This window comes from Alligator mississippiensis, chromosome 1 (assembly GCF_030867095.1).
Source record: "Alligator mississippiensis isolate rAllMis1 chromosome 1, rAllMis1, whole genome shotgun sequence".
Classification (NCBI taxonomy): Eukaryota; Metazoa; Chordata; order Crocodylia; family Alligatoridae; genus Alligator; species Alligator mississippiensis.
Window position 1 is genome coordinate 44,451,932 of NC_081824.1, and position 25,493 is coordinate 44,477,424.

The 25,493-nt window shown below is 40.9% G+C and overlaps 1 protein-coding gene across 1 annotated transcript in view; it reads right to left on the reverse strand.

Annotated features, from left to right (window-relative positions):
* The window catches only part of CSMD1 (CUB and Sushi multiple domains 1), a 2,292,800-nt gene that overhangs the window by 443,148 nt on the left and 1,824,159 nt on the right, over positions 1 to 25,493 (reverse strand). The gene's annotated exons all lie outside the window — the stretch shown is intronic.

Below are 25,493 nucleotides of genomic sequence, written 5' to 3' on the forward strand. Positions count from 1 at the left end.
GGCACTCCCTCTAAAATTATTCCAGAGAAAAGGCTCAAAGGACCCATCTTGGACATTACCCATCTTGCCCTTTTCTGCTTACCATGAGGAATATCAGCAATATAGAAAATTCCTCATATCAAAGAAGTGTTTCAGAATCTACTTGTATGCTCAAGTGAGAGAGTACTTTTCTATGAATTCATTTATACTGAGTATTATTCACTAGCATAAACATGCAGGGAAAACCAAAAATGTATTAGAGTGTCTTTTAACTGCCTTTGTAATCCTGTTTACATCTATGTAATCATTCTGTATAATTCCACTTACTTCTTTTAGGGCCACTACTTTCATTAAACTTTGACATTTTGATAGGTGACATTGGATAGGTGATTTGGTAGATGAAGAAAACTAATGAACACTTCTCCTTCACCACCAAACTCTGTGTTGTTCGCGTCTTTAAGCTTCACCCAAGGAGTCTAGTTTTACATTGCCTCTAATCATAGAGTGCCACTGGGAGTTAATATACCATACTGCTACTTTCCTTTCAAACAAGTTTCTCCTGAAAACCTACTTCTACAAAAAAAAAGCCATTTATTTTACTTATTAAACAAAATAAAATGCACTTCACTATGCTGTGCACTAGCCTATTTTGAGTTACCATATAAACTTATTGATATACCCCCATGCATCATCATTTGCCCCTGCCTAGTAATTTGTTCCTCCTCCTGTTGTCATGTCTTCAATTAGGATGTGATACAAAGTTCTCATTTAAGTTGCTTTGTTCTCAACCTGACTGTTGGTGTACCTTGGTGCTCAGTAGACTTTGTGCCTGTCACAGCAACTCCGGTGGGGCTACTGAGGGCGGGGGTTCATAGGCTCACAGCAGGTAAAGCCAGAGGGAGACATTAAACCCTGCTCTGGCAGCCCCACCAAAACAGTCAGGTGCATGTTTTAAAGACTCCAGGGGGCTACCCCTTCCCACCACAGCCTCTGACCCTTCATTCCTACAAACTAGGGCAGTCCCAAGTATCATTGAAGAATCAGGACTGGTCTGGGGGCTGGTCCCAAAAAATCAGCTAATTGTTGTCACAGACCCTGGGGCAGCCCCAAGCTTGTTGGAGACCAGTACAGCCCAGGCCAGTGCCAACAATATTGTCAGCAGACTGACTGGAGACTGGGGCTGTCCTGAGCTAATTCCAACTATCAGCTGATTGTCAGACATTGATTTGGAGAGCCCCAATGTGTCGACACGACACATGTTCAGTCTAAGGTGCCCTATAAACCAGCCATAAAAAGGTTCTACATTATTTGTGGAACATTTTTATGGATCATTGTGTTAGGCCATTCCCTTGAATCTGGGGTCACAGTCTGCCTGGCAAGACCACTGGTCCTGGCCCGCTACCCCCTGGCTGATCATTCAGACTGGGCAAAGCTGTCGGGAAGCCTCCATCAGGGCCTAAACATCTGCTCATTCCCTGCTGTGGGAATGGCCAGTTGGGGTCAGCCAATTCTTCACTTCCCTCTGTATAAACCCCTGCACAGAAACAGGAAGTGCCCTGTGCTTTGCTCAGCTGGAGCCCAGAGTATCTTGCTGTTTCCTCCAGCCTGTGGCTCTGCCTCAGTTCTGCTTGATCTCCTGGCTTCTCAACTTGGCTTGCCCTCTTACTCTGCTGTCTGTCTGATCCTTTGGCCTCCTGACTTGGCATGTCCCTAGACCCTACACCCTGTTTGATCTCCTGGCTTCTTGCCCTGGGCTGCCCTTTGACTCCATACCCTGTCTGATCCTCCAGCTTCCTGACTTAGTCTGTTCCCAAACCCAGTTCTTGGATTGGCTTTCTGGCCACCCACTATCCACTGAGACAGTTTTCCATTTTATGATGCCTTGTTTAGGTGCTCATGTCACTTTGCATAAATGCAAAGTGCAGAAAGGGCCTAAACTGCACTGACTAGAGTATATAGTTAACCACCAAAGTCTAGTTTGGGAAGCTTAATCAACTTTTCGAAGATTCTCTTGTGTTGAGGGAATCCTCAGCTGACTGTCTGGAGATATAAACAACCCCAAGTTCTTGGTTTGCTTTTGTTTGCTTTCATTTGCTTTGCTTGGGTTGTTTAGATGCTGAGTTATATCATCAAATAAAACATCAAATAAGGTAATGTAATTGTGCTAAATAAATATGCAATAACTGAATATGTGATCTGTGAATCAAATAAATGTATCCCCTGTATTCTCTGGAAATTCACAGGAACAGAAATCAGTCATGCAGGCATATCAACACTCCAAGTCCTTTTACTAGTATGACACCTTCAAACCAAAGTAACAGGCACCTTAGAAATGCCACTGATAGATGAGACAGCTGGATATATGTGAATATTATTAGGTGAGACTGCTTTTTTGTTTACTGAGACAAAAGTTGAACATAAAGAGAAGTTTCCTTCTATCACATAAGCAAAGATACACTCCATTATGCACAGCTGCTTGTCATCTTTGATAGATGCAAAAAAAGCCTCACTTATCATCACAAATGGATTATAGAGATTTACTATATTTAATTGTCTACAGGGTTTTATCTGTACAAAATGTGCTGGTTTGCCCATCACTGAATTTCCATCCTGCTGTCCAAACAGATACACCTTTAGATTTCATAAAGAAGGTGACTATACCTGTGTACCAGTATCTAGATATTAATTTCCTTAGCTGATACATTAATAAAACTATTTTAAACTTAAAAAAAATCTTCCACAAATGATGAAGCAATTATGTAAAAATGGAAGATTTTTTAGAGTGATATTTTGGCTTGATTCCATCTAACAGCAATTCTTTGCCAGATGTTCAGTATTATTGATTCAACAAAAAGTATGACATTTGTTTATAGTAACTAATGACATGTGATTGACAAAAGAGTTTAACTTGATTTGAGAGTTTTGTGTAATGAGTTGGATCTTTAAACTAAACTATAAAATATTTGGAGCTGTAGGATAAATGGATTGCAAAAGGCAATAGGCCTCTATTCTCCTAGCATAAATGTTTCCCCAGTGGCATAGAGCTGGATATATGCTGACTCTGTGAGGCCTTTTCTTACAGTCCCATTCTCCCCATGTCCCAACACACACCCTCCAAACCAGCCAGCATCACTGCTTCTCAGCTGCCACAATGATCCCTATGGAGTTGTTGCAGCCAAGCATAAATTATAGCAGGCCTAAGGCTCCTCTAAGTCATGCTAACGTCAGAAAGACCATGCACCAGACCTCAGAAATTGGACTAATACCATCTTCAGTATCCCCCTCCTGCTACAGATGTTCCACAGTCAATTAAGCAGGGTAGAGAAGTGCCTTTAAGGGAGTTCCATACGTTTTATACACATACTTAAATAAATAAGTAATTATCATATCATTCATATCTTCATCTATCTACTCATGCAAATACTACAAGTGAGCCCCAGAGACAAAGAATCCCTGTGGTATTAAAGTTATTACATGAACTCCCAAATGTAAAATAACCTTGATATAATTTTATTATTATAGGACTTGTAATATATTTTTACTTCAAACTTTTTTTTTAAAGAAAGAAATTAATCCAAAAGTGTAGACTGAAGTCTGGCATTTGTGGAAAATCAAGGAAAAAAACCCCATTGTTTGCTAAGTTAATGCAGACAACTTGTAAAATTATGTTTTGGCTGCTAGTAGCACATAAATTCATATAGTTCTGATAATTTTATGTTATCATTAAAAACACTATTAATATTACATATTATAAGCTATACAAATATTAAAACAGTCTATCATTCCAATAATTTCAGAATTTGAATACATTTGATTTAATTACATAATTAAGTTAGTATTGATTAGTTTATCTATTGCATTAGTTAAACTGAAGGAAGATTCAGTTAATGAGACAGAAACGGTGAAGTGATTGGTCACTTCCTTGTTTCATTCCACTACATGGACCTTACAGTTGGGTTTAATCAACTTTTTTTTTAAGAGTTTAACTTTGCTTAAACCAGAGCAGCACCTCACTCCCACTTAAAAAAACAAATGCGACAAAAGGTGCATATCTATGTACCCAGCCTTCTGACCAACTTCAGACTAACACTACTAACTACCTCTCTCAATTTATAGCACATCTCCACATTGATTTATACTTGCAAATCAAATGCCATATATGTGGGTGGTATGTCCAAAAATCTAGAATACTTCCGTTGACTTTCTTGAATTGTCTCTTACCAGCTGTGGCAATGTTTTCCTCCAGCAGAGTTACTGATCTGCTGTACCCATCAGCAGTACCAAAACAAAGTGGAGAGGCTGTTCCTTTAACAGCCACCTGTTCTATACAAATGCCTAATGAACTATTTTTCTATCACTTCAAATGACAAGATACCTCTGAGGCTGATAAGCCAGAAAAAAATCAGAGTTCAGGTAAAGAAACCATAAATTAAATATATAAGAGTATCAATTTATCCTGTGTATGTTTCAAAAATCATGAAGTGCCTCATAGAAATACAGTACTTGTTTTAAACCTAATTTCTCAGTCTCTATGGAGGCATTTACAACAAAAATGGTTTTAAGATTTTCTGTCTGTTTATTTTAAAGTCAAGTCTGATCAGATTTTTACTGGGGATGAAATGTTATAAAAGCTAACTATAGAGAATAAAACATCTTGAGCATCTATGGTATCAGAATTTCATGTCACACACAATGCATAACAATAAATAAATTCTAAAATTTTAAATACCACAAGGGACATTAAAAATTCAGTGATGTATCTGCATTACCTAGGTGTTCCTCTTGTAAGTATAGCAAAATGATTATATCTTGTTTGGTTTTTTTTAACATCCTAAATGTCTACTAACCATTATTAGTTCAGAATGATACAGTCCAATGGTATTTTATGATTTTCTTAGGATACTGTATCTAGTTTTATTCTGAGGGAAGAAAAAAAAACCATACTCCGTGCAGGTCTACCTGAGACATTTACTGTGGAGTAGACTAACTAGTTGCACAGTAAACATTGCACGTCTACATGTGTGCCCCTATTAAGCTGGAGTAAACTAATTTACACCATAACAGGATAGTCCTTGTAAATACAAGTAGTGCATGTGTAGATGCTGCCCTGGCTGGTTAGGGTCTGAGGGTGCTGCCTGTTGGCTAGCCCCATACTGAATCACCCTTTTGCCTCAGCCAGCCCCTCTGTGGCACACTGAGCTGGCAGGGTGGAAGGGGGAGCAGCCCATGGTTGGCAGTCTGACCCCCTGAGTCCCCTACTAGCCAGTGCTGCTCTGACCCAGGTCATTGTGCTGTGATCCTGGGTGCATGTGTAAATACACAGCTGAGAGCAATGACTCTAGTGTGATAAGCAGCAGAGTTTATTGCACCGTATTAATATGCATGTCTAGATGAACTCTCCATGTCATATAGCACAAACATATATTAGCTAGCTGATACGTTGAAGACTTCCACCACAACAATAGAGTAGCCCACACAAACACAGTCATTATACCAACTAGTGTTTTTTTTTTGTGAATGACTTACCCCACTAGCTTCCTTCTACCACTATATACATAGTCTATAAAACCAGCAACAGTGTATACTTTAAGGCCAACAAGGTTCCTTGGGTGAATTTGATATCTTTTATTGGACCAACCCAAATGGTTGGAGAATAGTTATTAAGCAAACTTTCGGGTTCAAAAACCCTTCGTCAATCTAAGGACGTTTCAGCAGTTGGTGTGTGCTCTTCCTGGATGGAATGAAAAGTAAACAAGCCAGGGGCTGGGCTGGGCTGGGCTGGGGAGTCAGTTGCCAGGCAGATTATAATGTATCAAAAATCCAATGTCTATGTTTCGTCCATAATCTCTGGTATCCAGCAGGTTGATGAAATGGAGCTCATAGGCTCGTCTCTGGGAAGTGTTGTGTAAGTTTCCCTTGAGGATCAGGACTGAGAGATTGGAGAGAGAGTGGCCCTCCTGTGAGAAATGTGCCCCCACTGGTAATTGAGTGTTTCTGTCTTTGATGGATTTTCGGTGTGCATTCATTCTGGTGCGCAGTTGTTGTCTGGTCTCTCCTACATATCTTCCATCAGGGCATTTGGTGCATTGGATGAGGTATATTACATTTCTGGAGGTGCAGCTGTAAGATCCTGGGATGCTGATGGCTCTGTTGTGGGGTGTAGTAATAGTGGGGGTGGTGGAGATGTGTTGGCAGGTTTTGCATTTCTTGTCCTGGCACGGTCTGGATCTTTTTGGTGTGTTCTGGGCTTGAGGAAGTTTGCTTCTGGTGATGAGGTTGGCGAGGTTCGGTGCTTGTCTGAAGGCTAGGATGGGTGGCTCTGGGAAGATCTTTTTAAGAATAGGGTCTCTTTCTAATATGGGTTGCAATTTTTTGAGGATTTTCCGTACAGGTTCAAGGGAGGGGTGATAGGTCATAACCAGCGGTGTGCGATTTGTGGGTGTTTTTCTTCTGTACTGCAGCAGTTCTTCACGTGGTATCCAGGTGGCTCTTTCAGGCCTATATTCTACTGACCTACACTCTGTGAATAGGCCCACTACAGTGAATAGGATTGTTTGTACAGGAACAAACAACAGAAATAAGTAAAAGTGGCAGAATTTATTCCTGCATACTTCCAGACAACTCTCTTTATTTCTTCTTCCTATCCAAATTGTGGTTTTGACATTTTTGTTTTTATATCTTATATTTATCTCTCTTCTATATCCTTTTCTAAACACTCTCTGTAAATCACCCTGTGTGAATGACCTGCCACAAAAGCTATACTGTCTTTTAGCACTATTGTCAGGTGCTAAGATAGGACTATGGATGCAAAGTCAAAAATTCATTCTTATTCATATAGGAAGACTGGTAACTGGAGTACTATACTACATGTATCTAGTTCTTCTGGTTTATATTAGACTACAAATAGGCACTTCAGCCACTATGATGTCTGGGCATGTAAGAGGAGTATGATAATGCTGAATTAAATGTTACTGAATTTTATAAATGAGATTAAATCAGTGGAATTCCAGGCTGATAACTATCTATAACTTCCAATGCTATTTATCCAAATAAGCAGCTTTGTTATTTGTGATCTAAGTGAGCAGAAGGGCATAGCAAAATGGTTTCATTAGCAAGCTGAAAATTATTGATATACATGTCATGTAGGTAAACTGTTTAAAGCATTACTGTTTTACAACTCTAAACATCATTGCGACAGATACTGTACTGTTTGCTCTGAGTCCATCAAGAGAAATCCTCAGGAGGGAGCACAAAGAAGAGCATGCTTTCAGCAGAGGACAAAAAGTTCTGAGTGTTTTCTAAAGGTTCTTGCTTGGTTTTGTTATGAAGTGGGAAAATTATGTGGTGTTATTACTAGAACATTTATAAAAACAATTATATAGGAAGATTTTCTTCTTTTAATTCTGCATATAAAGCCATTATATTACACACAAATCACTCTTACAAATTCTTTATATATATTTGACATAATATAGACACTCTAGGGTAGGACAGATATATAGCAGATGCCTAAAGAATATAAATATGTAATTACCTGATTAGAAAATGCATAGATGTCAGATACCAACTAGCCTGGGGAAAAAAGGTATTAAATATATGTCTTCCTTTAAAATATGTTGGTTATAATAATCCAAAAAGAAAATAGTGTGAAACAGAGCCTGACAAGTGCAATGCAAACTTCAATACACAGATTACGTTATCTGTTGTGATCATGACCCTCCCATTCCTCAGCTGGAGGAAATTAGGTTTTATTCAATCAATGGAAAAAATCACAGGGCCAGATTCAAAGCAGGGTGTGATGAATTGACACCCTGTTTAGAGAGTAGCCCCAAAACCCTCTCTGCCCACCTGCTGCTTGACCACTACAGACTGATATGCCAGGGGCCAGCTCCCTTGATCAAAGATTCCTCATCCTCACCAGTCTCACCCAGGCTCTGACCATTCTTAGCAGAGGAGATTTAGCCAAATTAAAGAATAGGACATTTTTTTTTGGCATGTGCTGAAATTACATATCCCCTCCTCCAGAGAAGAAGCCTGGCTAATGGTCAAATGCTCTGAAATCACTGAACATGGACAATAAGGTATAAGGAAAAACAGTGGCAGGGATAACTAGGCAAGGAGGGGTGGGGGTGGATGGTGACCAGGGCACCAGCACTTGGTGCCAACATAAAGGGGGTGCCAGTGTTCCCCTCCCCACCCTTCATTCATCAGATGGTACCTGGAGGTACCTGGAGGTACCTTCACCCTTCATCCATCATGGCAGGGTAAGCCCTGCACTACCCAGATGTAGGAGCTGGACAGGCATGGCCTCTTGTCCAGTAGTGTATCTGTGGCAAGGGAATGGATTAATGCTACCACATGGGAGGTGTTATTATAGCAGTCACAGCCTTGCACCTAGAGGAAGGGGAAGTGAGAGGGCCACCAGGAGGGGCCCAGGGGAGCCCATGCCACTGCCTATTTCCCAGAGGCAGCAGCCCAAGCCTGAGCTGCTGCAATAGCAGCTGCTGCTGTAGTATGGACAGCAAAGCCCCTTTCCCCTTTTATCTCCCAGTTGATAAGTCAGGTGCAATTCCTGATCCAATTATAACTAGGAAATACTAGATATAAAGATTTCTAATTCCATGTTGTTGAACAGAGAGCAGTAGTTACTCTGAAACTAGGCAGGACAGGGTGGCTCCTCATAGACTGCTTCAGATAGGTTAACAAAATAGCCTACTGATCTTCATGGCATGCGATGAAGTAGCTTACAGATATTTATGCCTTTCTGAACCAGATAATAAAGTGCCACCCTGGCCTGCCTTCTTCCTATTCTTGGTTATCAATTACCCCACCAAGTTATAAGCTTTCAGTTGTTTTTCCAGCTGAGAGAAATACTAGTCTCTGATTAGACTGTCTCCAGGCACTAGCCTTGCTCTAGGACTTCCCTTTTTGTAGTGCACACATCACCATTGTCTGTTGTTTGATGCAAATGGACCCAGGAAACCCTCATTTGGCCTCGCCACTAGGCATACCCATGCTAAATGCAATTCTCAGTTATTACTCCTCTCAGTCATTTAAACACTGATCATCTCCTAAGTGTAAACCTCTTGTTTAGAAGTAACACCTAAAAATCATTATCCCATTATAAAAACCTGGTCCTGCTATAAAAAAAAAATACATTCACAAATACTGAATTCCATACAAACATAAGAATTATGGGAACAGACAGAAGTGACAATTTTTGCATGACTGGGGCACAGAAAACAGTTTTTAGCCATAACCAAACACAAGTATGTGGCTGTAGACAGCTTACAAAATGGCTGACTGGGGGAAAATCTGAAACCTCATTGAAATATGGGTCAGATGAAGATGTTTCAAAGCATAGCGTCTTCTGTAACTTCAGTCTGACTGCCTACCAGCCTTTCCCTGTTTTCAGAATGAGGGGGAAAGGGAATGGAAGGATTTAGGTCTGGGGTCTTTTCAGCCCCTGCTGGAGGGTGGGATGGATGTATTTGAGTCCCTTCTGAGGTAGGTGGGCTCCAATTCACCCACCACACCATCCAGCATTGGCTGAAGAATCCCTAGAATGAGCCACTTCTGGTCCCCTTCCCCGCTTCTGTTCTGAAAACTTTGCAGCCTTACAGGGAGGAAGGGCCATTGCTAGAAGAAACTGGCTACAGGCTGAAACCAACAACTAGATTCCCCTCCCCTCTGGAACCAACAGTGAACTTCTGTTTGTTCCAGGGGATGGTTGCAACTCAGAACACTTCCTGAAAAGTTTTCCTCTGTTACAGTGGGGAGCTGCACTTCTGTCTGCACCCTGTAAGACCAACCACAGCTCAGCATTAGCTATCCATAGAGACTATAAACCATAAAGCAAATCTAAAAATAGATTACCATTAGTTATAAACAGAGACTACCCCCTGTCTTGGCAGACTTGTTTCATAAAAACATCCATGAATGATATTCTGTAAATCCACAAAATAGTGTGGGCTCATAACAAATAGTTTAGGTACCTAAAAGGTAAATGTTGCTTGAGAGTAATCCGTTAAGCAAACAATGGGCATATTTACATGTGCAATTAATGTGCCTGAATTTTCTATGGAGCAGCATGAATTTTCCATGTGCAGCATCATGGGCCTGTGGAGCACATTGGACAGGGTCCCTTTGGTTGCCCCTCAGGGCCCCAGGTGGCTCCATTGCATGAGGTGTATCCTTCAAAAGCCAGCTGTATTACATGGGGATGCATTCCACACCCCAGCCTGTACAGAGCCATGATCTCCTTCACTAGCTGTGCCTCCCCTGGGATCCTCTTGCCTTCTTCACCTCCTTCTCTAGCCATGGGACAAGCAGCACCCTCCAGTAAGTACTCCTCACCCCTGGGGGTGCAGAGTGGGAGAAAAATATACAAATTCAACAAGGATACATGCAAAGTCCTGCATCTGGGACTAAATAATGGCATCACAAATACAGAGTGGGGAACAACTTGCTAGGTTACAGTAATGCAGAGAAGGACCTTGGAGTTACAATAGATCATAAACTGAGCCAAAGGCATGCTTTCACTGCAAAAAAAAGAAAAAAAGAAAAAAGTCAACAGCATACTAGGTTGTATTAACAAGAATGTCATTTACAAATTAATGGAAGCAATTTTTACACTCTGTTTATCACTTATGAGGCCTCACCTTGAGTATTGTGTTCAGTGTTGGACCCTACACTTAAATAATAATGTGGGCAGTTTAAAAAGAGTCCAGTACAAGCAACAAAATTGTGTAGGGGGCAGAAAGGCATGATTTATGAGGAAAGGCTGAAATAATTATGGTTATTTAGTCTAGAGAAGAAAAGACTGAAGTGGAATTTAATAACAGTCTTCAAACACCTGAAGGGAGTATATAAAGATGAAAATAGCCTTTTCATGGTGGCCATAGGGGACAGGATAAGGAATCTCCATCCCTGGAAATATTCAAGAGCAGATTAGGCAGACACTTAGCCAGAATGGTTTGATCAGGGATAATTGCCTTGAACAGGGAACTGGACTAGATGATCTTGTGAGGACCCTTCCAGTCCTATATCCTATGATCCTGTGATGTTATACAGTTGTGGTAACAAGATAACAAGAGAGGAGCTTAAGGTCAACAGAAAATAGAAGCTGTTAAGGCAGGGGTAGGCAAAATGCAGCCTGCAGGACAGATGCAGCCTGCCAGGCCATTCTATCCAGCCTGCCAGGCCCCTAAAAAATTTAGAAAATTAGGATTTATCTGCCCCTGGCCGCCTGTCATGTGGTCCTCGGTGGCTTCCCAAAACTCAGTAAACAGCCCTCCGCCTGAAATATTTGCCCACCCTTGTGTTAAGGTCTAAAAGCAAGGTGTCCATAGAGAAGTGGCTACTCCACTGTAGGCCCATGAACTCTGCCCCTCTCCCTGTTATATCCAGAGCACGCAACACCCACTCCAGGATCTGTGCTACACATGGGGCCTGCGTCAGCTAGGGATGGCTGCACATGGCTCCTTGCCCTCACAGTTCTGGGACTGCAACATATGCAGACCCCACTCCAGCCAGTCCACACACAGCATGCTGGAGCAGGGACTGCATGTAGCATGTGTTCTAAGCCAGTCGTGCACCACATGTGGCATGGATCCTGGCCTGGCTAGAATGGGCACCACATGCAGTGCAGTCCTAGACTATGTAGTGTGGATCCTGGAGTGGGCACCACATGTGGTGTATGTCCTGGGCCCTGTGCATGAGCCTACTCAGACCCAGGGCAACACTGGGGGCCAAGTACCAGGGATCCATGAGCCAGATCTGGCCGATGGCCCATATTTTTGATACCATGCTCTAGAACTAGGTGGCAACTACAAGGGGATTTGGGAACCTCAATTTTGGATTTAAGTTTGTATATTTTCTTAAACCGCAATGTAGACACCCAAGTTCTTTTATTGTATCAGGCCTCCACTGATTTCACTGAGGCCTGGATTCCTGGTCCTCTTATTAAGCAAAGATTATCAATTGTGTTCAGCTGTTTGGTAATATAAATAAAAACTCACTAGGGATGAGGTTGAGAGCATCAAACATATTTGATCTACACTAAATTAGATTTAAATTGAAGTACACAAAAGTGAAATTAAGCCACTCAGTCAACTAACATGCAGCTATAACAAAGGCTATAGTATGCTGGAAACAGATACAGATTAAAAAAAAAAAAATAGAAACACATTAGATGGAATTAATAATTAAAAATCGAACTGCAATGTTTAAAATAATTACACCTGTCATTCCTACCACCAGATTAAAAATTACACATATACAACAAATACTAGCTAATACAACAAGAAATAATACCCATCATTGGCAAGGTATCTGGGTTAGTAAATTAAAAACAAAATAAGGATCCTGAAAACATAGTACATAACTCTTCTCACCGAGTGATCCCAGCTCTATTAATATGAGTACATTTACAACTGGTGGCAGGATTGGGGCATAACTGCCAACTGTAATCTTTATCACTTTGTTAATCTACTGTAACCTGTTTCTTTGCCATTTAGAATCCAAGCTGATTGAGACACAGATTATATTCTCTCAGAAGCTTGCAAAGCACTGTTCACATTTTGAATACAATAGCACGCCACATAATAAATCAAACTAAGATCAACATTCAGGGAAAAACATATTACTATATCCCTGTACCATCACAAATGTCCTTCCTTCACCAAACAGATAGGTTTATGGTATGATTTTCCAGTTTAAATTTCAATGTCTGTTCTATTGCACAGCCTCTCATTGTAAAGGAAAACTTCATGTTAATTTCTTTTGTTGTGTATGTAATATATCCAAAAGGTACAAAATTGCCAAATAACTGAAAAAAAAACCTATTCTGCTTCTAGCACATATATTACAAAGTCAGTCTAATTTCAGGTAGATTTTACAATGTGGTGCTTCAAATGAGATACAAACAGTATTGCAATGTACAAATGTGTAATATATTTTAAAAGGTAGGAATATGTAATGTATTGCATTCACAAAAAGCATAACATGTATTTGCACATTTTCATATTTAATTATCTACTTTACATAAGGGACTACTTTGCTTTAAAAAAAAAAGATAAGGAGCTTCATTATGAGATTTAAATTCTATGAACTTTGAAATGAAAAAGATGTGAAGCTTTTATTAAATTCTTAAAAGTTAGCAACTTGATTAGACCCTAATAAATCTCACAGAAACTTCCAATAATTTTGACACATATAACAAAATAAATATGGGCAAACAGAAAAAAAAGTAAACATATAAAAATCCTAATTTTAAGGAAAGGAGCACATATCTATATCTATATACACAACGCCTTAAAGTTAAAAAGTGATGTAACTTGATATATAAAAAAAAGTGAAAAACGTTGTCAGGAAATAGATATCTAAACAGATACTAATTTAAATATGCAACAAAATGTTTGCTATAGCATCATGTTTGTGCTCCCAAGAAGTAAACACAAGTGTGCAATGATACATGAGCCAGTGTTCTCATAGTTTCATAGTTGGTAGGGTCAGAAGGGACCTGAACAGATCACCAGATCTGACCCCCTGCCATGGGTGGGAAGAATGCTGGGGTCAAATGACCCCGACTAGGTGTCTATCTAGCCTCCTTTTGAAGACCCCCAGGGTAGGAGCGAGCACCACTTCCCTTGGAAATTGGTTCCAGATCCCAGCCACCCCGACTGTAAAGTAGCGCCTCCTGATGTCCAGCCTGAACCTATTCTTGATCAACTTGTGGCCGTTATTCCTAGTTACTCCTGGTAGTGATTGGGGGAACAGGGACTCTCCCATTCCCCTCAGAATGTAAATAGTTTTCAAAAGATACATAAATACCAATGAACATTCATTCAGCATTGTAGCATTTTAGTCATCCATGGTATGATCTCCCTAATTAGATCAATGAGACATTAATATTGACAGTACATAGTATTTCCACTCAGGCTGGAAATTATGCACATAATCTTGTACTCTACAGCTGATAAAAAGGAAAATCAAAACAAACTACAATTATACCAGGGAAAGTGTTAGCTAGATAATTTTTACTTGAACTAAATGGTACAGTTCAGAGAGAAGAATAGGTATAGAATACACTCAAATAATTTTGCCCAGTACAAAAGCTGTTAGGAAAAGCTGGCTTATAAATATTTAATTGGCCCAGTGAAATGTTAGGGGCTTAGTTTTGGCTTGCTGCCACAGCACTATATTTGTTAAGGAAGGACAAACTAAATTCTTCATTGGTAGCTAGAAGAAGCACTGTACCTAGGTGTTGCATATTCTTCATGAATCACAGTTTGGTTTTCTACACAGCCATATAAAGGAGAGGAAAAGACATTACAATATGGCAAGTACAACTAATTGGGTCCTACATCCTACCCTATCTGTTAAAATGATTCTTGAAGAGTAAGCAAGATTTACAAAATTTAAAAATTTAGCATTTATGCCTTTTATCTCTACCATGTCCACCTTGATAAATAGAAAAAATAGGTCGATAAGACTATACACTGGGCACATCTATACATGTATATTAATGTGCATGAATAAACTCCAGAGCTCCTGGGTGTGCTGTCTACATGTGCACCCAGGACTGCAGCATGTTGAGCAGGGTTGGAGCAGCTCCAGCTCACAGGTGGCCCAGAGGCTCAGACTGCCAGCCCAGGGCTTCTTCCCCTGGCTCAACACGTCGCAGAGGGGCTGGCTGGGACATGACGGTTCTTCAGCACAGGGTTAACTGACAGGCAGCCCTCACACTGAAGAACCCTTGTGCCCCAGCCAGCCCCATCAGCATGTACATGTGCACTGCTGTAGAGTTTTTTACCCCAGATTAGCAAGTACTATCCTGCTGCAGAGTTAATTAATATAATCCTGCCTAATATGGGAGCACATGTAGACTAAGAGATATTTACTAAGCAGCTAATTAATCTACTGCACAGCAAATGCCTCATGTAGATGCACCCACTTAGGTCATGACTACACTGCCTCCCTGCCAACCCTCGAAATATTGCTGAGAAAAAAATTGTCTACTTGTTCCCGCTTTGCATGCAACAAACCCAGCAGTTGGAAATTTTATACAGCTTAGACCAGTCCTGACCCTTTCAGGTTCTCTACTATCAGAGATTTTGAGGAAATCTAAGATTAACGAGGGAGAAGTGTATAATTAGGACCACTCTATTCTGCCTAATTGCCAAGCTTGTTGAGTAGGAGCAAGTGATGAGAGTTCATTTCTCAGCAGTGGTCCTAGGCTTAGTGTGATGGCAGTATAAGCATGGCCTCAGGTGGCCAGGACAGGTTGGAGGAGTGGGGACAACTATATCCTGAATTCTTTTGCATTTTCATATTTCACATTTATCTAGGAGCTCAGGCCGGGCCTACATTGTTGTGAGTGAAAAGAAATTGCTGTAGAATTTCATCCACTACCTAAGTTAGCTATATGTTTTTACTTATTAAAGGAAAAAGAAAGTGAATCTATAATTTAACAAATCTAGGTAAAATATGCACTATGATACTGTCGCAGAGCACTAAGGTGCCCTGCTCCTAGAGAGTGGAAACTGCCAGGGAGAGAGCCCTTGCAGGGAACAACGAGCACAGCTGTGGGTTACCTGGGGTAACCAGAAAGTCAGCTGACTGGAAGGGGCAGGGCCTGGCCCTCATAAGGCCCAGGGGCTGAGGCCAGGCTAGCAGTTACCTGGCAGCAGCCAGACAGAGAGGAGCTCCTGAAGTTAAGATGCGGGAACCGCAGGTACAGCTCAAGCCAGATAAAAGAAGGCAGCTCTAAGATGTCTGAGCAGCGTGGTTATAGCCAGGCGGCTTATAGTTATGTTATAGCCTAGGGGTTTGTGTTTAGCATTGGCGTTGTTATTTATTACACCGGTGGTTTGGGTGAGGCTATAAGGGGTTGGAGGAGGCCTCATCAGGGACTCACAGCAGAGTGTGAGGACCCCGGCGCCAGTGAGGGCGCAGCGTACTCATGTGGGACCCCGCGTAGCGTGGGGATCCCAGCGCCAGCGGGCGCAGCACCTGGGGTACATAGCCCCTAGCCCCGAAGAGGGGCGTTTGAGAAGCCCAAATGTGGGCACGGAGAGCCCCAGAAAGGGGGCAACATTATTGGAAAGCCCAAGTTGGGCACGGCGAGCCTCAGAGAGCCTTATTGAGAAGCCCAAGTGTGGGCACAGAGAGTCCCAGAAAGGGGGCAACAGTATTGGAGAGCCCAAGTTGCGCCTGGTGAGCCCCAGAGAGGGGGTGTTATTGAGAAGCCCCAGTGTGGGCGTGGTGAGCCCCAGGAGGGGCACTACTGAGAAGCCCAGTGTGGGCATAGCAAGCCCCAGAGAAGGGGTACTACTGAGAAGCCCCACTGCGGGCACGGTGAGCCCCTGAGGAAGGGCATGGTACTGCGGTAAACCCCGAAGAAGGGCGTAGTACTGCGGTAAACCCCGGAGAGAGGGGGTAGTAGTGCGGTGAGCCCTGGAGAAAGGGGGTAGCAGTGCGGTGGGCCCGAGAGACAGGTGGCTTAACTGAGAAGTCCCAATGTGGGCACAGAAGTCCCCAGGAAAGGGGCAGCTTCATAGGGAAGGCCCCAGAGAGGGGCGACACTACAGAGAAGGCCCAGATGGGATGCAAAGAGCCCCAGGAAAAGGGCAGCATTGGAGAGAGAGCTCCAAGAGAGGGGCAGTATTCTAGAGAAGACCCGGAGCGGGCACGGAGAGCCCTAAGAGCAGGCGACAGTACAGAGGAGGCCCCAGAGAGCGGGCGAGTGTATTCAACAGACCAACGTCCAGTCCAACTGCGAGGCTTGGGGCGTGGTATCAGGGGAGGGTGGAGCCACGCATAGCCCATAAGGCTAGGGTGCCCAGGAAGCACCCATGGTAGAGCAGAACCCATAAGGGGTCCAGGAATTCATGGGGTCAGAAATAACCGTGTCCAAGGAGACATAAGGCAGTCTCCCAACCTTATGTGAACATCAAAGACATGGCGGGCGAGAATCCGAGGGAGCCCTTGGGCCGACTTGGCACAAAGGAAGGGGGCCTGAAGGAGATCACAGCCCTCCTATAGGACCCCGCCTGTCACAGATACCATTAGATGGTCTAAAACCACTCTATAATTTAGTATAAAAACATGCTGTTTAAGACCTAACAACCTGCTCAGCTCAGTGGAAAAACTGGGGAGGATTATCAGTACAGACAGTAAGTGGAAAAAGTAAGGGAGGAAAGCTGAGAGAGAATGTTTTTCTTTATCCTGTATCTACATTATCGGAAAGTCTTGAACAGTTCTGCCTAACTTCAAAAGCTAGAAAACTTTTTGTGCATGCATGACATTCATAGTACAAAACCTAATTTCCAGAATTGTCAATTCATTATTACATGTAATGAACGATTATCTACAAACCATGATCTCTTCCGCTAGAATAAATGGAAAATATACTCATCTGCTAAAGAAAAAGTTCCTTGAACTAAAAAAATAAGTGATTAGTGTAAAAGAAAAAGATTCAAGTAAGAATGTTCTGTTTATCTACTGCTAAGATATGTATTAATTAAAAAAAGTTTTAATAAATTTTCCTTTTGTTCAAAAGTGGTCTTTCATATTATTATCTTATTCTGAATCTTTGCCAGACGAATCCACTAGATTTCAGAACACTACTTTCAGGCATGGTATCATTGTCATGAGGGTTTTCCCCCCTCTGCCTTCCTTTTCTAACAGCTCCCATGTACAATGTAACCTATGTCTGTACAAAAGATTGATCACTGCATCTCTTCAGCTATCATGCAACATGGAAGACACAAAACAGAACGTATAAAAGGATGTAATATGACATGAGAAAATTTGGAACTTTGCACTGGGTTTGCTCCACTGTGGATTTTTTTAATTGCTGCTTCCTGAATAACTTGCGGAGACTGCCACCACAATACAACCCCCGCAAGCGCCAGCCATTTATGGTGGCAAAGATGATTATTTAATGTTTGTAAGGTACAGTGAGAATGTCAGTAGACAGGCATTACAAAAGTGTAAAGCTATTTCCTCCAGGTAATGTCAGCAGTCAGAATTGCACAAAGGTGGGTATTTGTTTCTGTTTCCAAAAACAAAAGGTTCTGTGTTCCTATGCATGCACCCATCACACCCAAAGAAAAAATGCCTCTAATTTCATTGCTCCTTTAATATTAAGAAGTGCAATCTCCAGAGCAGCACTGTGAGATTTCTAATCTACCTGAAAACTATTTACAATCTTAAATCCTATAGTAAAGATGTAATACAAATATTTGGCACCAGATTAGAAACAAATGTGCCTTTAAAGGACCTTACCTATCCAGGCACCACCAAAATCTTACTCATAGCCCAATTTTCACATAAATGTAAAACTACATATGCATCACTATAGCCATGATGATGTCTTTTGGCCCCTCTCCTTCTTCTTGCTTTCAGAATGTCATTATATTCTAAAATTCATAACAGAAAGATTTAGGAACTTAACTGTTGCTCTGAATCTTAGATCTATGGTTGTAATGGAAAACTGCTGCTGTTTCACACTAATGAAATCCTTTGACCCATTTCTAGGAAAACTAGAAGTCAGATGGCAGATGATCACTGGCTATTATCAGAACAACGTTCTAATAACCTCTAACAAGAGGATTTAAAAAAATATTTTATTACTTCACATAAGACTGCTCATTTTCCTTATTGAAACTGGTAAAGGAAAATGAGCAACAGCTAGATGCTTAACTCTAATTTTCTTTCCGTCTAGTCCTGCCATGGGGATAATTTCAATGATAAACTCTGTAATTGTGGTAACTCATGTTAAACAGGATATTTTTCTTCAGACAAGATGGTTTCCATAGATTTAATTTTTACTTTATACACTTTCTACATATAATTGTATGATTCCATGATTCTTAAAATTTCTTAATTATTCCATGTCTTTTTAATATATATATTTGTAGAAAGATGTATTGTATTAAAGGATATTAATTAGGAATACATAAAATAAAACATGTTAAAATAACATTATTAGGGTTGCAAAATCAAACACTCAAAAGGTAGGGTTAAAATTGCCTCTACAACCATATTTCAGCCCCATTGTGCCAGTCTCCTTATTCAGTCAGTCCAAGCCTGCTCTCTTCCCTAGCTCCTTATCTCCTTACTCAGTAATTCTCACTCTCTCATACTCCAAGCCAGAATCACATTTTTTCTCCTTTTCTTGTGATGCCAGTCTCATACTCCTTTCCCTAACCTACACTTTCCATTTGCTCTGGCTCTTGCCTCTTTACACTTGAATCAAACAGCATTCACAAGAAAATCAGGTTCCTCAATCTGGGTTTATGTGCCCAGCCACACTCCAGTCCAGAGCTGCTGGAAACAGTCAAAAAGAGTATGCCTACATCTTTCATCCTTCTATACAGATTCACATTTAGATCAACCAAACACTAGTTAGGTCAACCTAAGTGTAATGTCTGCACATACCCAGAAAGGGTATGTTAATATGACCAGCCAGGATGTTCTTAAGCATATTCTGGTTACCTGCTTCCATTCACACAGTCTAAATCTGTATATATGCTAGTGAGGATGCTTGAGAGTAGCTGCTAGGAATAACCCCAGAGCATTTTCAGCAGTGTATTAGGTCTGAGGTGTATGAGTAGAAGTAGGTGATTAGGACATGCATTGCACCAGGGTGGCCAAAATAAGGCATGTGTGCCACAACTGGCATGGGCAACCTCTGTGTGTTGCACCCAGTAGACTGGGGAGGGAGCAGGCAACATGGTGGTAGATAGGGCATGAAACAGAAAATAGAGCAGCAACTCAGGAAGGGATCACAGATCAGGGAGTAGAAAGCAGAGCAGCAAGAAACACAGAAGGGGAAAGAAAGCTAAGCAATGGATCAGGCAAGGGAAGGGGAATGGAGCGGCACAAGGGGATAGGGGTCATGAGGAGATCCTATGGCTTTATTTGTGACATGTCTCCTAAAAACATTATCTCCCACTACATACGACTGTCCTGGCTTCTGCCACAGTACAAACATAACCTAAAAAGAAAGTCCAGTCCTTCTCATCCCCTATGTGCAATGTAGTCATATGCAGAAACTGTGAAAGGCTGAAGCACATTCATTTATTCTACATGGAAAATGAATGCACAGTCTGAACAGCATAAGGAACTAAGAGAGACTTGACTGAGGATAAAATCTTTTGAAATATTAATTAAGTCTGTTGAACATGTGTGAACTGCAATTGTCAATAGCTTGTAATCTAAACAAATCTGGGAAATATTCATGGGATAGGCAAAAATATATATTTCAGGCACAAATATCAGTCTTTTGTTGTATTTCCCTGTTTTAAAGTGGGAAGAAACAGTTGTTCAAAAACAAACAAAAACAACCCCCAATTGAACAATACCTTCTTCCTCGCCCCAAAGAAAAAGTGGTTTTTTTTTACACAGGGAAAACAATATGTATTTCCTGGCCTTGTTCCCAGAAATGGCAGAACTGCTTGGTCTGAAATTAAACCAAAAAAATAAACAAACAAAAAGAAAAAAGAAAACCCGCTCCCTCAAAACAACAACAAAACTCAGCCAAAAGTTTTGAAGAATAGTAAGTAATTGAAACAGTTTCTTATAATGGGAAGTGGCAGGCTACCTTAATTAAACACTGATTTCCAAAACACAGGTTCTTGTTCTCTTACTTTAGGACTATTAATAGGAAACCTGAAGAAATTATAGAAGTCTAGTTCAGATGAGACCCTAAATATTCAAATGATTATTTAAACGGTATATCTAAATCATATTCAAGCTGAATTATTGATATCTGCAAAAAAAGGACTTTGTGTTCTCAGTGGACTGGAAATAACATGAGAACACTTTGAGTTTTGGTTCCAGGCAAAAACAAGAGATGCAGAAGTGGCATGGAGGTGAATAACAAGTTGAGCAAAAAGGGCACACTACGTTTGGCTTCACTTTTCAATTCAGGTCAATTTTAACTTTATCCAAATTAGTTCCTAATTAAGACAACCCAATACTTTTTTTTTTATTTGCCCTCAAGAACTAGAGCCATACAAAGGATAGTTTGGGTCTTTTGGGGGCATTTGAAAATGCTTCTTTTTTAGTAGAACTTTTTATTTTACATTATATTTTCAATATTAAAGAGAAAATTAAACAATAAGTCAATCCCAAGTGAAAAATCTAGATATTTGCCCTCAACATCTGTTAAATCAAGACACTTAGATCTGTTCTTTTTGTAATGAAATTAAAGTTAAATTTAAAGTTTTTTAAGCATTTTGATTTAAGCTTTGATAATTCTCCAACCAACTCCACTAAGGACTCCTAACTTTTCTGTGCACACAGTGGGTGCTGAGGTGAATGTAGTAACTGCAATTGTTTTCTGTATGTCATCAAACTTTCAAGGTCAGGTGATGAGTGTATTTGACCCTGCAATAAAAGACTACAATAGAATATGTGTCCTAATAGGACACAAAAGACCACAAGCAACATTAATTCTAGAATTTCTTAACTTTTAATGCTTAATTTTTCAAATTGATTTTTTATATTTGTATTTTATGAAATGGCCCCAGGTTTCTTATTGTTATACTGACACTCTAAAAAATGAAAAAGTTAGTACTTGTGTGCATACATGCACACACAATTGATCATTCTTATATCATTTTGGTTATTTTTTTTTTTTTTACTGTAGTTTGCAGAGTTTCTCTTTGGAACTGATCCTATAGTCCAATTAGTTACTAAGAGAAACTCCAGGAGCTTCTGTTCATTACTGTTTTTATTTTGCTCAACTGACACAACATGTCCTGAGGCAAAGCCACTGGATTCCAGGTTTTTAGTTTGTTTGTGAGGGTAATTGCCTAAGTTTAAAGGTTCAGAACATTTTTTCATTGATATTTTATTGCTCTTTTTTGAATTATTCCACAATGTGAAATAGACTAGATTTAACCTCAATTCAAAATTGTGGTAAATTCACATTTTTAGACAGGCTTTAGAACTTAACCTTTTCATTTGATATATTCCAAACAAAAACTGAGCAATGTAATATATTAAACATGATAGGAAGGCCAAGGCAGAGGCGGAACTAGGGCTGGTGACAAGAATTAAGGATAACAAAAAGTCCTTTTTCAAATACATAGGGAATAAGAAGAAGGCACCAGGTAACATGTGGCCCTTACAGGACAGGCTTGGCAATCTCGTGATTGCAGCAAAGGAAAAAGCTGATCTCTTCAATGAGTTCTTTGCCTCCACATTTCTGAGCAGGGACCAGGACAACTCGCCCACTAGGTTTATGGACAGGCTCAGGGGACACGATGCCAAGCCTAGGGTCAGGGGTGATCTAGTTAGGGAACTTTTGGAGGGGCTGCACATGTTTAAATCAGCAGATCTGGATGATCTTCATCCGAGGGAATTGGAAGAGGTCATAGCAGGGCCCCTGGCACAGCTATATGAGTGCTCATGGTGCTTGGACCAGGTCCCAGAGGACTGGAAAGGTCCAATGTAGTCCCCATTTATAAGAAGGGGAGAAAGGAGGACCCGGGACTATAGGCTAGTCAGTCTCATCTCGGTTCTTGGGAAGACGTTTGAGAAAATTATCAAGGAGCACATCTGGGGGGGCCCAGTATGCAAGGTAATGTTAAGGGGCAACAAACACATGTTCATTGCAGGCAGATCCTGCCTGACTAACCTTGATTCCTTTTATGACCAGGTCACAAAGTCCTTGGATGTGGGCGCTGAAGTGGATGTCATCTACCTGGACTTCAAGAAGGCCTTTGACACTGTTTCTCAACCCTGTCGCATAAAAAAAACTAGGTGACTGTGGCATTGATGCCTATACAGTCAGATGGGGGGTGAATTAGCTTGATGGTCATACCCAGAGAATGGTGGTGGATGGGTGGTTTTTGACCTGGAGGGATGTGGGCAGTGGAATTCCCCAAGGCTCGGTCCTTGGGCCTGTGATATTCAACATCTTTATCAGCAACTTGGAGGTGGGCATGGAAAGCATGCTGTCCAAATCTGCTGATGACACAAAGATGTGGGGAGAAGTGGGTACACTGGAGAGGATGGACAGAATCCAACTAGATCTAGACAGGTTACAGAGGTGGGCAGATGAGAACAGAATGGAATTCAACGCAGACAAGTGCAAGGTGCTGCATGTAGGGAGAAGGAACCTGCAAAATACCTATAGGCTGGGGAACAAGCTTCTCAACAACACAGTGCCTGAAAGGGATCTTAGAGTCATTGTTGACTCCAGGATGGACATAAACCCCCAATGTGAGGAAGCGGTCAGTAAGGCTAATGTACCTTGTTGTGCACGTTCTGAGCCATCACAAGCAGGTCCAGGGAGGTGATCCTTCTCCGCTATGTGGTGCTGGTCAGACCATAGTTGGAGTACTGCATCCAGTTCTGGGCACCACACTTCAAGAGGGATGTGGCGAACCTTGAGAGGGTTCACAGGAGGGCCACTTCTATGGTCAGGGGGCAGCAGGCCAGGCCCTATGAGGATAGACTAAAGGGCCTGAATCTATTCAGCCTCCTCAAGAGAAGACTGAGAGGGGATCTGGTGGCCATCTATAAACTCACCAGAGGGAACCAGAGGGAAATAGGTGAGGCTCTGTTCCCCCGGGCACCACCTGGGATAACAAGGAATAACAGCTATAAATTGATTGAGAGCAGGTTCAGGCTAGATATCAGGAGGCATTACTTTATGGTTAGGGCTGCCAGACTCTGGAATGAGCTCCCAAGGGAGGTGGTGCTCTCCCCTAACTTGGGGGTCTTAAAGAAGAGGCTGGATAGATATCTGGCTGGGGTCAGACTTGATGATCTGTTCAGGTCCCTTCTGACCCTAGAAACTATGAAACTACCCTAAAAACTTTGAAACATGTCATCATGTCTGAAAAAATTCTTTTCCAGTCTGTTTTTCCAGTCTGAAAGCCTGACTTCAGTCTAAAGAATACAATGCTGTGTAATCTGTAATCAAATACTAACCAGCTATGCTAAAAATAGAAGCTAGTAAATGTGATTAATAATGGTAATACCTACCTGTTATAAATCAGATTATATTTTTCATCAGTAAATCTCAAAATACGTTACAAAAGCAGGCAAGCACAACTATCCCCATTTTACAGAAAAGGAAATCAGTAATTACGGAGTCCTGAGCTCTTTTAAAACAGAATTTGCAACAAGTGATTAATCTACTCTGTCTTTCTGCCTTACTTCAGACTAACATGGCTCTCTCTACCACCATAGGAAAAATAGGTTTGGTTGCAGGTAAGAAGCAATGGTCATGCTTGAAGTACCTGTTCAACTGGGCCCAAATGGCTTTCTTCTATTGAAATGCTCTGCGGGTGATTATTATGCCAAATATGAAGGATGAAAACCTTTCCTGGATAAGGTTTCAAGAGGATCACTGCAGCAAACCACCCTCCAACCCCCCACCTCCAAGACCAGCTACATGGTTTTTAGAACTTCTAAGATATGGCTCACTCAATTTAAAAAAAAAAAATGGATTTTTGCTGTTTTTAGTTCCTCACATTTGTTTCTGAGTGAAGTTCCTCATTTTCTAACACACACAAAAATAAAAAATAAAAAGGCTATTAAAAACTACACAGCAGCACCTCTTTCCTAATATCTTTTGTAATCCAATTTCATTCCCAGTGACTACTTAAATAATTACAGGATTGTTTTTATACAAATCATCCCAGTCAAACTAAGTTTTTTTTGTATGTAAAATGCATAACACCATTTTAGCTCTCCTTATACTAGTTTGCAGACAAGGGCTTAAAAGTCCAAATTTTACCTCAGAGACTTAGTTGTTTCCAAAAGATCTTTGTTGCTCTTCAATTAAAGTTTGGGTTTTTTTTCCCCGGGGGTGGGGGGGGGAGGAGAGAGAAGGGGAGTCTTTTTTATTTTTTGCTTTTTTTTTACTAAACTTTGGTATCTTGAATCCAATGCTAGGCAATGCAACACCTATGTATAAAAGGTTATCTTGCCTGAAGAGAAAGAGACCTAGGTCTTAGCAATGTTAAGATACAGCTGCTTGACCAGTTTGGTTAGTAGTCGGAAAATCTGAATTGAAGAATCTTTATTATATTGATGAGGAAATTACTTTTTTTTTGTAATATAAGGCAAGTGTGTTATTATAGAAATGTGTCTAAAAAGAACACATGTCCATCCTCTAAGAACAAATGTTTCTTTTTAGAGGATGAAGCTATCTCATCTGCCCCAAGGCCAAACGCTGCTGTTCAGATTTTTAATTCTGGCATTTATATTTTGGATTCTCCATTTTAGAATGATGACTTTGCATTGTCCAACTCCTGGAATGGCAGGAAATAACAGAATGTGACAGTGTTATTTTGAAATAACTCTTTCCTCCCTCTTCCCCTACAATCCAAGTGCATAAAGGTAGAGGACACACTCAATATGTGAGGATTAGAAACTGTCTGCAAAGGGTACAACCCTATTATGGGAGATTCATAAGAGGAGTATTTCTTTAAGCGCAGTTCTCAACATGAGGAACTCATAGTCTATGCTGAGTTTCTTTTAGC